General features: G+C 45.3%; 1 protein-coding gene across 1 annotated transcript in view; it reads right to left on the bottom strand.

Annotated features, from left to right (window-relative positions):
* LOC104639094 (tropomodulin-2) overlaps nucleotides 1-5,993 on the bottom strand; it is a 35,214-nt gene extending 29,221 nt beyond the window's left edge. The window contains exon 1 of the mRNA XM_075764441.1: nucleotides 5,857-5,993. The gene's annotated coding sequence lies outside the window, so the exon portion shown is untranslated. The remainder of the gene's footprint in view (nucleotides 1-5,856) is intronic.
* Between the last annotated feature and the right edge of the window lie 6,671 nt (nucleotides 5,994-12,664).

The following is a 12,664-nucleotide window of genomic DNA, read 5'->3' as shown; positions in this document are numbered from 1 at the left end:
TGGTGGATATTCATGTTTTGAAAAATAGCTGTGAAACTGGTCTGTAAATGTGGAAAAATTCTTCCCTTTCTTTAAATAGTATCAAGTAGCTAAACATGAAAATAAGAAACAGGTGGAATAAATCCCAAGTTAAATTGATACTGGACCAAATAAATAGGATTGGGGCCATTATGATTAAGAGCAGTGTTTGTGCAACACAAGCAGATGCTCAGTGGGAAGGTGATTGTCCTCACCATCCAGGCAATGGAGGGCTCCCAACAATAGACTTAATCCAGTGCCAGACAGGGGACCTCTCTGATGTCCAGGAACTGCTATGAAAAATAAGGCTGGGCTGTTGAAAGCTCAAACTTTAAAACAAACAAACAAACAAAAGTATCTATAAATACTCCATTATTTGACATATAAATAAGGTTCCTTTTTTATTTTTATACTTGAAAAGCAAGACCAATATGTATTTTCTAACCATGAACATATGGGAGATCATGTTTTGTGGTATAAAATTTCTTGGTTTTGAACTAGGAGGTTCCGAAATCTCAGAAGAGCTAGAAAGGATGCATTAGGGCCAGCACAGCACAGAAGTAGAATAGGAACACAGAGTGAAACATTATGAAACCGATTTTTTGTGTGTGTGTGATGAAAACAGTATTAGCTACAGGTCCTGATGTAGATAGAGACAGTAGACACATAAAAGAAACTCACATAGGTACAAAATGGAAGAGAGATCTGTAGAAAAGGATTTGGTCTTCTAGAATCCCCCAACTTTTTTGCCTGTTTCCCCCAAAAAACTTCTGAAGAGCTCACAACACAAGGAGCCCTGAACTGCTCCAGTTTAGTCACCTTTTCTAACTCTTTCCATCCAGGACACAGCATGATCGCTGGGTGGGTCAAAGCGACTAACCTGTTTAGGGATTTGCAGAACCGGGTCCATGGAGAGGGTGTCTCTGGGGTGGCGGGCAGCGCTCTCAGGGCAGGCTCTGGGCAAGTAACGATGTGGCCAAACCTCTTCTATTCCCAGCCCAGTTTGCCATCTTTTGTCATACTGTAGCAAAGAATTCGCGAAAATCCCTGTATATTTATTTATTATATCCCTGTATCTTTTTCTCCAGGGCTAATGTAGGGTTATTTCATGTTCTGTTCCTATGGTTTAGTCCCATATAGAGACTGGCAAATAACAAACAATTATGTTGTCCTAATATTAGACTAGGCCTGAACCTATAAATAATCATTTAGTGATCAGAAACTCCACTTCATAATTGGATGAGCCTTTCTGAAACTCAGTAATGCTTATGCCACACTGTAGTTTACATTACAGTTGGCTTCTTCACTGAGAGATTGACAATTCCAATGCAAATAAAATGTGAGACATCAATTCACTTTCATGGGAGTTCGACCATGCCCTTTGTAAGAAAATAACCATCATGTATATTGCAAAATCATCCACATGAATGTACCGTTATTTATAGATGATATAAAGGGGTGACCTCCCTTTGATTCAGATAACATAAAAGGCTCTTCACTGGCAATTAAAGAAAGATGAAACATTAATGCTTCTCCCACTGATGCAGACTAGAATAATTATATAATAACTAATTTCTGATTGTTTGCTAAAATAACATTAGTAGTATTATTCATAACCATTCAAAACATGAAACTAAGTCCTGGGAAGGAAGTAGATTTCTTTACAATGCCTGATGAATTTATAACCTGTTTCTGGGTATCGTCATATTTTTAGATCATAACCACTAGAACTGTTTCCATACAAAAATTATGACTCATTATACAGTGACCATATGATGATTTAAGCCAGTCTTACTTAAAAAAAGCAACTTTTAAATTGCTCAGTTCCTACCTACGGGAAGAGAATGACAGAACAAACCTAAGCGTTACAGATATTAGTGGGACTGCGTGTGGTGCTCTGACACTCCAGTGATGCATCAAGTATGGGAAATGGAAAAGAGCAGAAAGACCTGTCCATCTGTCGTGTCTCCTGCAGGGACAGACACCCCTTGCTTTTAGAGGGGTAAAGTTTAGTTATAAAATAATGAAGCAACCATCTTCTATTTCTGCTCATTGCAACTGGTCACTTTGTGGAACTGGAAGGTAGGTTTCTTCCTTCTTTAGAACTTAAACAATTATTTGAAAATCCATGCAAGGTTAATTAGCTTTTCTAAAATAAAAACATGACATAGTTCCTGTCTGAAACTGAGGGCGGTGTGAAGTGCTAGGCTGAAAATCCTGGAGAGCAGAGTCTTTTTATGCAGACAAAATGGACTATGAAATGGCAGCTCCACCCACAATTTGTCATCTGCAAGCTTCAGGTCTGACGTGAACAGAAACACCCTGCTGCTGAGCTCTACAAGTGCTGGTTGACTGTGGCCACTGGGATAAGACTTAATATGACGATTGACTGAGATTATCGGTAATGATGCTGATCAGTGTTACAAGAGACAGTGTAAGAGTGTAAGTGCCAATCTGATAGCAACTGGAAGAAAACAGCCTCATTATTTTCTGTGGTGCACCAATGATATTTTAACTTCTTTTGATAACTACCAGACTCAGCAGGTTTGCTTCTGCAGTAGATAGGTGCTGATTTGCCTTGGAACAAGAGGTTGTACGTCCCCTGGCGAGCACTGCCCCGGAGCGTACATGCTCTCAGTCTTGTGACTTTGTGGTCCCCAGATGAACATGGATGAATCAGTTCCTATATCATGCACATTACAGTAACAGCTGTGATGTTTACACAAGGGCGTCTTCATCCAGTTCAGTCTCCCAGATTTTGTGTTGTGTAAAGAATTGTAGTTCTTGTCATCAGCACATCTACCATGAATGCAAAGCAAAGCGTACATTGGGGTATAAATTTTCTGCAGCTTTGTTCAAAGGCATCCTCAGAAGCCAAAGGCAGGTCCTGGTATCCTCATGGATCAATCATGTCTACACGGAACCAACTACGGTAGTGCCTTCAACACCACCAACCACACAAGAGCCTCTTCATTTCACTGTCCTGTCAGAGGAAAGAAATGCCTTGTTTGAGGTCAAACAGAAAGTCTGTGGCAAGACAAAAAATTGAACGATCTTCCAAGTATTGAACAGCTTTTCCTTTGGCTATAGGTCCCTTCTTCCTTGGACAGTCTCGTTCATTTAAGTGGATCTTTTAAATGAACCATATACGCCAAGTGAAAGCACAGCAGAGATAGAACCAAAGGCTGGGTTAAGAGCATATACTACTGATTGCAGAACTATGATCATTAATAATGATCACTGTTAGATAACTTCTAAAACCCTCTCTTTTTGCATCTTTCCTAAGCTGTTTTTTCTCTTTACAGCGTGCAGAGACATTGTAACTACCTGGTTTTTGCATTTTAGCTGTAAACCAAAGCCAGAAACCATCCATGATAAGCACATCCTGATAGCTGAAACAATAAATAGGAGAAGGAATTGTACCTGGAAAGAGACTTATTATTTTCACAACAAAATAGATCAGACCAGCCCTGGAAAAGACAACACTAGTCTGTTTTTCACATGTTGGAAACATCAATAGGAAAAAAGGACACTGGCAATGTTAACAAAAGCATTGTTCCACCTGTGCTGCCAACAGATAGCAAACAGCGTGCTACCTTTTTGTCACTGCTCTGCTCAGATTTCCCTATTTTAGAACAGCAGCTGGACCTTCACACCCAGCTGTTCCTTGAAATCATCCTAATAAAGAAGGATTTAAAAAATAAGTGTACAGATTCCTGCGGCACCAAATAATGATGACCAAACTCCACTGTTAAACACAAGCCACTGCTACACTTGCGTGTTACGGGCAGTAAACAGAACACATGCATTCACCCCGGTATTAACCTGCACGTGCAAATACACGTGGCTACAGGATGCTACCTGGCGCCTCTCAATGCAAAACCCTGCATAGCTATCACACCCCCGGTCCAAAGGCTACTCAGTCACAGGAAGACATCAAACTATGGGATTCAATAACTTAGGAATGCTACAGAAAAACCCTAGAGCAGATTAATAACTGCAGAAATGCATAAACATAGAATGATAGAATACCATAGAATACCAGGTTGGAAGGGACCTCAAGGATCATCTGGTCCAGAAGTTGTAAAATACTGGAAATAATAACAAATAATAAAAATGTGGGGAAGGAAGAAAAGTTATGCAACGAGAGAGCGAAGCGCACCATTTTGAACAAAATTACTTGGATTACAAGAGAGGCTACTGGCTAAGTACAGACAAATCCAACCAAGCTAGATGAATGGGAGAAAAGATACATATGGAATTTGGGTTGGCAAAGTCACTGAAATGACTCCCATAACTTTCTTCATTTTTTACATAGTGGTAAAAATTTAAATATATACATACAGAGTGGAAGCCAGTTAAGAGCTATCTACCACACAGCACCACAGCAAGGGCAGACAGCCTGTTAGATAGCAAATGGGTGCAGAATAATGTAGAAAAAGATCGTAATATCGTTAGTATAATTCAGTGAGACACCTCCATACATCCCTGAGTTTAAATTCATTTTTCTAATAATTGTATCCCTTGCGAGGAATTAGAAGATGTGATGCCTGCAGTATTAGGCCAGTTGGTCCCAGGTGTTTCTTTCCCATTACATGTTCCTATCTCCAGAAGCAGAGGGCAGAACAGAGGAAGTTCAAGGACAATTTCTGAGAATAATCAGTTCAAGGAAAGCTTTCATATGATAAGAAATTGAAAGACTGCATCTATGTACTACAAGTACGCAGCTCGATATCTTACTGAGGGCTTCCGCTACTAAACGTTTTCAGAACTATAGATCTACACAGTGTATCATTCATGGTATAAAAATATTATCACTTCTTCCAATTATTTTTAAATTTTATTTGATATTATTACATTTCTGAATTTATTTCATCATTAATGATGTTACAATGGGTTTTTTTCATAAGTTTATGTTACTCCTAAGCTCAGGGTGGTCACATGAATCTAACCAGTTTTCATTTATTTTTTGGTGTTATAGTCCTCAGATTTCTCTACACGTTTCTCATTGATCAACTGTGGAATTCTACTCTGGCAAAAGAAATTCCCTCAAAGCTTCCATCAAAGCAAAAACCCTTGAGTTAGCGGAGGGCCACCCTGATAATTCTGTAATCGGAAGATGACAAAATAGAGCACGTGTGATATCTAATGCCAATGTGCAGGTTTTGAGGACACATTGTGCTCATCAAGAGCTTGGAAATGCTACTAAATGTTACTAAACCCACATCCTGTTCCTGAAGCTGTCAGTGGCACGTTTATTCTGACCTGCTCCACGGCAGCGGAGCATAACCACCTTCCATCAGTCCTGCTGTATTTCTGAGATACAAAAGGCAGGAGATCTCTAAGGAGAGATGGCTCGTCTTCATTTACAAACCTTTTTTTCATATTTTACTACATTGCTTTGCCTATTTTTCGTCAGTTAACGCCCGATATAAAGGATGCGAGCACATCGGAATAAATATATACGCATTGCCTTGTCAAACGCGCTAGTAAAACCAAAAAAAGGCAGGAAGGGGAAAGGCTCTCGGCTCCCCGCGGGAGCCTCGGACATTTCGGGGCCGCCCGGCCGAGCCCCGCGGGTTTTCACACGCCGAGGAGGATTTCTAGCGGCGTTCCTGCCCGGCCGCCGGGGTGGGGTCGGAGCCGGCCGGCGCCCCGCGCCCCTCCCGGGGATGCTCCGCCACCCGCCCCGCCGCCCCTCTCGCCCCGCACCGCCCCTCTCGCCCCGCACCGCCCCGCACCGCAGTGCGCGGAGCCCCGCGGAGCCGCCGCCCGCCCGGGGCCCGCGGGCGATGCCCCGGCGTCCCGCCCGGCCCCGGCCCCGGCCCGCCGCCTTACCCCGCCGTGGGGCCGGCCCTCGCCGGCAGCCGCCTGCGCGCCCCTCCGCGCCCCGAGCCCAGCGCCGCCCGCCGGCTCCGCGCCCCTCCGCGCCCCGAGCCCAGCGCCGGCGGCGGCAGGTGGGTGCCCGGCGCGGCGGCTGCGCAGCGCGGCCCCTGCCCTGCCGGGCACGCTGGGACTCGTAGTCCGGCAGCCGCCGCGGGGTCCGCGGGCACCGGCAGCAGCACCGCCACCAGCGCTGCCGGCCCCGGCCAGCGCCCTCCCCGCCAGCAAGCGGTACCGGCCCGACCAGCAGCAGCTCCGCCAGCAGCATCCCTCCCGCCCTCACCTGAGCGGGTTCTCCCCAGGGCCCCCCCATCCTCCCTCACCCCTTTCCATCTCTTTCTACCCCAAGCCTGCAGGTGAAGTCCCACCTAACTCACGTCCAGACCGCGTTTATTCCCTCTCGCCTTTGACTTGGCCTGATTTAGTCTCAGCCTTACCCCTCCCCTGTGTGGCCCCTTTCTATGGAAACCACGAAAATAGCTGTGGATGCTCTGCTGGCTGCAGCCGTCGCCCCTGCCCTGTGCGCATCTCTAAGCAGTTGAGCACGTACTCATTGCATGTGGATGCACAGCCTTGGCAGATGTGCTGGACAGTTCTGGGTGCACATGTAGGCAGCTGACCCTAAAGAGTACGGTTTGCTCCTCTCACACACCCTCTGCAAACTGGCCAGCAGCTGAACCAGCCAAACAGGTCCTGCAGCAGAAGCAAGCTGGCCCTCACCCTGCACCAAGATATGTTGCCCCAGGGAGGCAGTTCTGGAGTGGAGAATGCTGGCTTCTGCCCAAAGCCAGCCTGCCCGGGCTGCAGCCAGGGTGCAGGACACAGGCTAGAGGAGAAGGACTCTGTAACAACTGATCCTCCATCTCCATAAGGATTCAGAGGGATCTCTGTGGGTCTCATCTGGAGGCATAAAGGACAGGAGCATCTCAGGGTGCCCCTCTCCATGTGAGAAGGACAAGTCACTACCCTGGCACTTCCTAAAAGCTTGGTGGGTCTTTTCAAGGAGACTGCTGGCTGTATCATAATACAGTGAGGTTACGGTGTTACAGTGAGGTCGAAACGTCTCAGAAGAACATGTTGATCTTAACAAAGGACATAGGAAGAGACCATTGTGATGCTTTTCCTCTCTTCTTTTAATTAGTTTTGACAATTCAGTTTATATTTGTGTGTTTATTCTATACTAAAGTTAACCGTTGGTTGAGATTGTATATAATAGGTAATAAATTTGAATGTACCCCCTGTAATCAGGTATGTCCATAATTTAATTTATCAGATTCCATTCACTAGATACTGCATTTTAGCTGAACTGAGGCCCTTGGTTCTGAGCACTAAGTTAAGAGTCACTAGCAGTAGAAAAGCTATTCCCATGGTTAAAATGTCTTTAAGTTTCATGACATGTTGGCAGGAAAACAAGACATTGCCTTGTTAAGAAGCAGATGCTGCACCAGAGATGAATTTTCATATGGAAGAAAAAGTGCAACTAGGAAATACAATGCCTTCAGCTTCACTACCCTGCCAAACACCTCAGGCATCTGTAGCAAGACCTACAGCAGAAAACGCAGACTAATGTCAGGGACTGAAGGGTTACCTCGGGCATTTGGCCACTGCTGCTCCGGAAAACACCTGTATCCACAATAACGTGCAGTATGCACAAAGATGCCCTCAAACTGCAATTATCTACTTGGAGCCTACTTGCCTCAAACTTCTTATGAAATAGGATGTTCAGCCATAAGATAACAAAGCTTTTGCCAAAAATCCAAAATGTTATCGGATGAACAGAAATTGAAAAGAAACAGATCCTTTTATTCCACAGTCTTCCCCCCCCTCTCTTTCTGCCTTGAAGCGTTCAGAGGAAACAGGGTGCATCCACGGTTTTGTTTGTTCCGTACCAGAAGCGTCAGGGAAGCTGAACTGAATCGCTTTGAAATCTGCTGCTCGGCAACTTGGTGGCTCAGGCTGAAGATGAATCTGTTGCTTTGGTGTTGGGGTTGAAGCTTCACTGCAAACAGGGCTGATTCAGACATGAGACAGAGGAATGTGGATTTAATTCTTAATATGGATTAAACTCCCTTTTGGTGTTTAATCTTGGTCTGTAGGATCAGGAGTTGAATGAGTTACTCAAATTATAATTACACAAATACTGGGAAAGGGAACAAACAAAGAGAGAAAGTTAACTTTGGGATGTTTGCTTTGTGATAAACTTCTGCAAGTTTTTCACTCAGATTTTCCTGTCACGCCTTAAAACATATTTGTTAAGTTGAAACTCTTTGTCAGTCAAAATGAATGGGAAGAGCCCCTCCCATGCTGACTTTTCCATGTGCAGTTGCCTTGTATCTGGTGACAAACTCACTTCACACCAGTTTCTGTTAGAAATGTAACAATCTAAGACCTCTGCAGGGAGCGCAGAGTTTGGCTGGAGTCAAGGTTCTGCTCTTCTTTGGCTGTGGTTTCGTGTTTCTTCCTTTTACCTCATGGACAGAATTTGCAATCAAAAAGTTAGAAACATGATCAGTCTTTGTCTAAGAAAAGATACAGGTCACCTGTATTCATGAGACATACAGACAAAAATGTACATGATAAATATATTAAATGCAGATGTACACAAGAGTATACCCACACATATAGGAGTAACATTCTCCTTAAATCACAGCATACAAAGTAAACCGTATCAGACTTCACTGAGTCTGCCTAAGCTGAGCTTACTGCCAGCAGGTTGCACCGGGAAATCTTTCACTGGGGGACCCAAAAGCAAGTTTTATTTCACTGAATGATTTGTGGCCAAAATGTGGTCAGTTGTTTCAAATTGTTTGTTTGGGGTTTTTTTTAATTAAAAAAAAGCAGAGGGGCTGTTGTGATCTTTTCATCTGTTTCCCTTATAACACAGCCTGTAAGACTTTGCTTAATTAATTCCTGCTTGAGCTGGAGCTTGTCCTTTAGACAAACATCTGGTCTTGATTACTGTGCTGTGCATGATTTGATCCCTTCCCTTAAAGACCAGCTGTTGATCAATTCAGTGACCTGTATATAAAACCCCTTGGTTCAATGCCTGATCAGCAAATTTCAGACCTAGGGTAGAGATAACATTTGATTCTTGTTCACATGTAAAATTACTGAGTTGTGGTGACACTTGCTGAAATGGTTTTGAAAGAGAACCAAGGTGTGTAGTCAGCCCCAGTTCATGAGAGCCTGGTAGTTCAGCCCTTAAAATGCTGGCCAGCAGCGGCTCAAGTGGTCAAACCCCAACCATGTTTAGACTGGAATTTTTTAATTGCATTGGTTTGACAGATAATAGGATTTTCTTGGACTGCTTTACAAGGCAGAGTACAGAAATACACTAAATAACACTAACTTCAAGTCATCTGTTGTTTCACCCAGACTTGATTTCTGTGAACCCTTCTATATCCACAGTACTCTAAATCCTGAAGAAATGCACTTAGATTTGGACACTGCACTTGCCATGGTAGTAATAGTAATAACAAATACCTCATCTGTACCAATTAATTTGTGGCAGCAGATCTCCAATTGAATCACCATTTCCATTTTGCAGGTGTGGAAAGTGAGACCCAGAACAGATGGTTATTTTAAGTCCAGGCGCTCTGCAGCTGACCAATATGCACTGGGGATGCACTCTTAGCACATGTTTCTTTTATACTGCCAGTTTACAGTGAATTGGATCATTTTAGATATGTCTAAACTCTCCTAACGGTACACTCGAGAAACAAAACCCGGTGCAGCGTGGTCCCAGATTCTGGGCAGAGAGCACGTGAGACAACATGTGGGCTCCTACAGATTGGGCTTCGGATGCCGCGAGTCTGACATTCACTGCTTCAGCTTTGTCTGCAGACGTGTCTCGGCAGGCTGGCCCTGGGCTGGCCGCAAGGCAGCCATCTGCCAGAAAAGGGAAAAATTCCAAAACACGTGTAGGTAGCTATCCCTGTGGCCTCCTACCAAGGGCTGCGTAAGCCCGCCTGCTCATGGGGATGTGCTCCTCTTAACCCTTCCTGTCAGAACATAACACTCTCAAAGTATTAGGGCAGTGTCTTGAAAAAAACCAGGACTGAACCATGTCCTTCTTTGCTGCCACTGGAAGGAATATGATTTCCTCACTCATAATTTGTTTCTATCTGAGTTTGGCCACTTTCATAAAAAAAAATTATATAGAATAGAGGGTCCAGAAATCACTTTTTATTATCATCTAGTTTACGGACAGTATCCATCCTGTCTATATCCTGTGTGAACTTCCCAGCCAGGCAGGTATTTCTGTCTCAGGACATCTACATTGAACCCATGTTCTTCAGTTGTACCACATCGGCATTGTAGAAAGTAAATATATTATGATTTAATCAGTTTAGGATTATGTCTGAGGCTTTGGATGTTCCTTCCCTGCCGTGCACAGCTCAGCTCAGAGCAGTGAGGATGCGTCATGTTGTATCTGCTCTTGCTTTGCATGTGCATCGTTTCAGCACTACTGGAAGTTTCACTGCTGTCCAGGTCTTCTATGTCCTTTAAGGTTTTGTATCTGCAACACTTCCCTCACCCATGTATGATTTTCTTAAATTACATTGCGGCCTTTGAAAAAGAAATCCCTCTACTAATCCTTTTGAGAACATTACGTTTGCCCTCTGATACATGCATTGGTCTGCCAGCTTGGGAAACACCAGCCTTCTAATGACCGGAGGATTATGAATCCATTGCTGAGCATTTGCAGAAGTGCTCTTGTGGTTATAAGTGTGTCTCTCCATTCGCCCACGGGCTCGGTGCCAGAAGGGCTCAGCATGGCTTTGTGGGTCTCTCGCCTCCCGCGTTGAACGAGGGAGAATCTCGCAGCGATCCAAAGCCCAGCTCCATCACCCGCTGGCTGCTCCCAGCCTCCTCCTTTGCACGCACTGGGGGTTTCTTTCTTTGAAGTGAAGCACTCTTAGAGGGTTCAGCCCAACACATCGGACCGTTCCATTTTAAGTTTGCACAATTTTGATTTTAATATAATTTATCGGATGAATTTCTATCTCAGTTAAAGTTAATATGAGCCTCACTAATTACATCAGCACAGCCAGGACTTTGCAAAATAGCTTTAATTAATGTATTGGTCATAAGTTACTAGAATGTTACATATTTTAAATAAACTCCATATTAAATAAGATGGATTATGTAAGTTGCCTTACACTCTATATATCTTACAGAGCTTACAGGCACTACTGGAGCAGACGGCAGAACTGACACTGACGCCAGTGGGGCCAACATTTCACCCCATTTCTTTTCCCAAATCTGCCAAGAGCTTCCACTGACTCTGAACAAATCAGCGTCTCAGTATTACCTACTCCGTAAGCCTCAGAATCATTTTTCTCTAGGTCACAGCGGTATTGTAGGGCCCTTGATATCTGGAAAATGCCTCAAGGTTCGAACTCCTATAGCTGTACTAATGATTGCTGGTTATTATTTTCCTGCTACAAATGCCTTATCCTCAAAGCAGAAATGGCAATGTCTGCTAGGAAGGCTACTCAACAGTCTCTATTTTAAAACTGTATTTTCCGTTATTTTATGTTGCCAAAACTTGGCCATTCAAATTAAATGGCACATGCCAGCCAACTGCCTTAATTTTAATTGGGTTTTTTATTTTGAGGTGTGGAAAGTTTAACAGTTTCCAACATCAAGGTAAGAAGAAAGTAAACCCATGGTACAAAAACAACTTCTGAAGACTGCTGTCTTTGAGCAGCTCCAGCTTTCACGTACGCTGAAATCTGACAGAGCACATACTAAATCAGGTAAGATCTTTTATTGTTTTCAAGACAATTTGTTGAGATTGCTTTCACATTACAAAGCTTTAAAAAGACGGTACATAGTAATGTTTACTAGCACATGACGTTTGGTAGCTGAAACATCCAAAAATTCACGCTCCTCAAGCACAGGCCAGCCCTTAAGAGGGCACATTGGTGTTTGGACTCCTCCCGCCTCATGCCCATGGGAGGGAGTGCTCAGGGTGCTCTTGGCCCAGGGCTTTGTGAGAGGTGCCGCCATTTCCCTGTAATTGTGGCTTTTGTCGGGTCAGCGGGGGACGGGGCGCTGAACCCAAGGGACTGGTGCTCTGCCTGGCAGCCCAGAGGAGGAAGCTGCATGTTTTGAATACAGAGAAAACGTAGGCAGAGGTGAAGCCTGGGGAGGCCCCAGGAAAAATGGAAGGAGCTACCAAGAGACCTGCAAGGACGCAGAGAGCTGTGAAGGAACACAGGAGTTCCCCAGACACCCCCGGTCTGGCAGGGCGAGTGGGGCCCGGCCACTTTGACCTGCTGGCAGCACACCCGTCGTGCCTGTCCGGGAGGAGCTGGCACACGCACATGGGCTGCAGCGCGATCCCGGCTCCTTCACTGCATTCACCCGCCCTCCGGCTGGGACCCGCCAGCCTCCCTGCCCAAGCACCCAGCGGGGCGCCCCAGAGGCACTCTGGTACTGCACGTCAACGCCAGCTCTCCCTCAACCAGACGCAATTTCGGGGGTGCTGGGGGGCAGAAGCCGTGAGGCCGGGAGCCTTCGAGGAGCCACACCATGAAGGCCGCCCATGGCCAGGGCGGCTGTGGAGCAGGGCCAGGCGGGAAGCAGAGGCGCACAGCGCGGCCTGGGGACACGTTTCGGCCCCTCCGGGGCTCGTTTGGGTCCCTCAGGGCCCGAGGCCGCCCTGTGATTCATGCGACAGCAGGAACCAGTCCCTCGCACACTGCACAGCACTACAGGCCGCCCGGCCTCCACTGCTCAGCAGCGGCACCGCCCC

Source organism: Balearica regulorum, chromosome 12 (genome assembly GCF_011004875.1).
Source record: "Balearica regulorum gibbericeps isolate bBalReg1 chromosome 12, bBalReg1.pri, whole genome shotgun sequence".
In the NCBI taxonomy this organism is placed as follows: Eukaryota; Metazoa; Chordata; class Aves; order Gruiformes; family Gruidae; genus Balearica; species Balearica regulorum.
Note: the sequence above shows the minus strand (reverse complement) of the source record. Positions and strands in the feature narration are given on the sequence as shown.